At 42.9% G+C, this 3945-nt stretch overlaps 1 non-coding gene across 1 annotated transcript; it reads left to right on the top strand.

Moving 5' to 3' along the window:
* Nucleotides 1-3872: 3872 nt before the first annotated feature.
* TRNAV-CAC lies at nt 3873-3945 on the top strand. Its single transcript has one exon. It is a non-coding gene; the product is annotated as a tRNA-Val (tRNA).

The raw sequence follows: 3945 nt of genomic DNA, 5'->3' as shown, positions 1-3945 counted from the left end.
TTTCCAGTAGTCATGTATGGATGTGAGAGTTGGACCATAAAGAAAGCTGAGAACTGAAGAATTGATGCTTTCGAACTGTGGTGTTGGAGAAGGCTCTTGAGAGCCCCAACCAGTCAATCCTAAAGGAAATCAGTCCTGAATATTCATTGGAAGGACTGATAACCTGAAACTCCAATACTTTGGCCACCTGATGCGAAGAACTGACTCATTGGAAAAGACCCTGATGCTGGGAGAGATTGGGGGCAGGAGGAGAAGGGGACGACAGAGGATGAGATGGCTGGATGGCATCACCGACTCCATGGCCATGAGTTTGAACAAGCTCTGGGAGTTGGTGATAGACAGGGAAGCCTGGCATGCTGCAGTCCATGGGGTCGCAAAGAGTCGTTCATGACTGAGCAACTGAATGGAACTGAAATGAGTCAGAGGGTGCTTACAGTCAAAATAAGAGGGACTAAAGGAGTCTCCCTGCTCAATGTATCTCTGTTTTACTGGTGGATCTGGGGAACTGGGGTATGGAAGGATGCTAGTCATTCTGTCTTCCCCATATCACCTCGACTTTTTTGTCTCTTTTACTGATGTAGTGGTCACAGGACCAGGGCTACAGCTAGAGCTGAAAATAGGCATAATCCTATCCAAAAAGTACAACTGTGTTTCTGATCTGATCTGATTTCTGATCTGTCATAATTACTAAGAGCCTATTGGGGCAGGATGTGGCTTCAACCCACTGACAAAATTGGGGCTAACAGTGAAGGCAGCTATATGGCTTGGTGGTTAAGAGAGCCCACTAGTTCTGTACTATGTAAACTTACCTCATCTGAACAGAAGTGGACTGAGGGGGAGGCACAGGCCACACTAGTACTACTGCCTGCAGTACAGACCAGCATAGTCTAATAGCTCTTCCAAAGGCAAAAGAGTTTGGGTATAAACAGAGAGAAGGAGGAATAATAGCAGTTAACAGTAAAGTAATGAATAAATGAATTATGTAATAAGGAAAAATTCCCATATTACATCAACACCTTGAAAGAGGCTCAGAACAAGACATGATATTGCCTCAGCTGAATTATGTAAGATGCCTGAAAGGGTGAAGCCATATGTTTGCTGAGAACATGCCTGCTTTTGGAACTTGAGAAGATGGAATGAAAGCCTGCAAACCTGAGTGGTCTTGCCCCGGGAGACAGTCTCATACAATATGATGACGGACAGGAATGATTTTTAATGACTACTTTGGATTCCAGTAATGTGAACTTGTACTTTTGAACTTGTGTATCATTTTGATGGAAGGGGTCAGTGGCCAGATACCAGGGTTGGTGGGCTGTGAGAAAAGAGAAAAGAGAAAATATATATATTGGTCTCTGTCCCTGACTCCTGGCACAGAATTCCTAAAACCCTTTTAATTTTCTAAGTGATAAAAGCATCTTCTGTTCTAAGGAAGTGACACTGAATGGGCTCCTGCTTGACGACTAGATTTGTGGCTGGTCACAAGAAAGACCAAGCCATGATTAAAAACTTGGAATTTTCAGCTCCATCCATCAGAAAGAGAAGCCTCCATAAAATCCCAAAAGCATGGGGTCCAGAAAGCTTCCAGATTGGAAGCTGGAACACCAAGAGGAGGATACACATTAACTCTACAGGGACAGAAGTTTCTGCACTAGAGAGCCTCCCAGATCTTGCTTGATGTATTTCTGTATCTGGTTATCCATCTGTATCCTGTATCATATTCTTTAATACACTGACGCAGTTGATGCAAGTAAGAGTTCTGTGAGCCGCTCTAGCTAATTAATGCAATCTGATGAAGGGATCACTGGAACCCCCAATCTATCATCTACAGCGGGTCAGAAGATACGACACCACAAAACTCCTAGAAGAGAACATAGCAAAACATTCTCTGACATGAATCAAGCAATATTTTCTTAGGTCAGAATCCCAAAGCAACAGAAATAAAAGTAAAAATAAACAAATGGGACCTAATCAAACTTGTAAATGTTTGCACAGCAAAGGAAACCATAAACAAGATGAGAAGAACCTACAGACTGGGAGTAAATACATGCAAATGATGCAATCAATAAGGGCTTAATTTCCAAAATATACAAACAAGTCATACAACTCAATAACAACAACAACAAACAAACAACCCACCCAATCAATAAATGGGCAGAAGACCTAAATAGATATTTCTCCAAAAAAAACATACAGATGGCCAATAGGTACATGAAAAGATGCTCAGTACCACTAATTATTAGAGAAACGCAAATAAAATAGGAGATATCACCCCACACAAGTCAAAATGGCCACCATCAAAAAGTTTATAAATAATAAATGCTAGAGGTGTGGAGAAAAAGCAACCCACCCTCCTACAGTGTTGGTGGGAATGTAAATTGGCGCAGCCACTATGGAAACAGTACGGAGTTTCCTTAAAACACTAATAATAGAGTTACCATATGATTCAGCAATCTCACTCCTAAGCATATACTGGGAAACAATGAAAGCTCTAATTTGAAAGATACATGCACCTCCATGTTCATAGCAGCATAATTGGTAACAGTCAAGACATTTGGGACTTTTGGAAAAAACCCGTGTCCACTGACAGATGATTGACTTAAGATGTGGGGTATATATACTATGGAACATTACTCAGCCATGAGAGGATGAAGTAACATCATTTGCAGCAACATGAATAGACCTAGAGATGATCATAGTAAGCGAAGTAAGTCAAAGACAAATAGCATATGATATCACTTGTGTGTGGAATCTAAAAAAACAGTACAAATGAACTTATTTACAAAACAGAAACGAACTTGCAGATATAGAAAACAAATTAATGGCTACCAAAGAGAAAAGGATATATTTGGAGTGTCAGATTAACATATGCATACTACTGTATATAAAATAAATGACTAGGATTTACCTATAGCATAAGTACTATATGTCATATCTTGTAATGAACTATAATGGAAAAGAATTGGAAAAAATTAATATGTACTTATAAATGTACAATCACATGTAGAACTACTTTGCTATACACCTGAAACTAACACAGTATTGCAAATAGACTAAACTTCAACTTTGAAAAGAAGTGCAGGTAATAACTTGGGCTTGAGACTGGCATCTGAAGGAAGTGGGGGCATTCTTGTAAGGAAGGACTGGGCCTTTAACCTGTGGACCTGACACTATCTCCAAGCAGTCATTGTCAAAACTGAGTTAAATTGTAGGACACCTAGCTGCTGTCAGACACAGATTTGCTTGGTGTGGGGGGGAAATCCTCCCGCCTGGTAACCACAAGTGAAGTCCTGGTGCGAGTAGTAAAGGGAAGAAAGACATGGGAAGGGGAAAACTGAGTTTTCCCATTACAATTGCCTTCACAAGTAAGCATTGGGCAAACGTTAAGGTGCATATTTGTTTCACATATGAGCTGGTTTTCCTTATCTTGACCGAATCTGCCACCCAAGTGTCTTCCTACCTATAGTTACTGCACCATTTTTTCTCCAGTCTCGGAGCAGGGGATGTGAGCTAAGGGCCGGCGGGTGACCTGGCCCCAGGGCGGGCCGGCTCCCCGCCATCGTTCCTCCCGGACCACCAGGATCGGGAAAATTGCCCGACAAGCATTTAAGGAAGCCTGGAGCTTTGGCCCGCAGACTCCGGCTTTCAACATCAACAACACTGGCTGGAGCTGCACTTGCGCCTGAAGTTCCAGATAAGGCAAGATGGGGCTCCTCTGGTGCTGCGGCCATGACTCAGGGCGCGCATCAGAGCCTTGCAGGCCACCTCCAGGCGCTCGGGTTAGGCAGGGCTGTGCTCGATACGCCCCATGCTTTCCTCCTAGCCGGGGACACAGTGACAAGCTGATGTCTCTTAAGACAAGTTTCTGAGACAGAGTTTCCGTAGTGTAGTGGTTATCACGTTCGCCTCACACGCGAAAGGTCCCCGGTTCGAAACCGGGCGGAAACA

The sequence above is a fragment of the Bison bison genome, unplaced genomic scaffold (assembly GCF_000754665.1).
Source record: "Bison bison bison isolate TAMUID 2011002044 unplaced genomic scaffold, Bison_UMD1.0 scf7180017863823, whole genome shotgun sequence".
Taxonomy (NCBI): Eukaryota; Metazoa; Chordata; class Mammalia; order Artiodactyla; family Bovidae; genus Bison; species Bison bison.
This window is presented reverse-complemented; position numbering and strand designations above follow the sequence as displayed.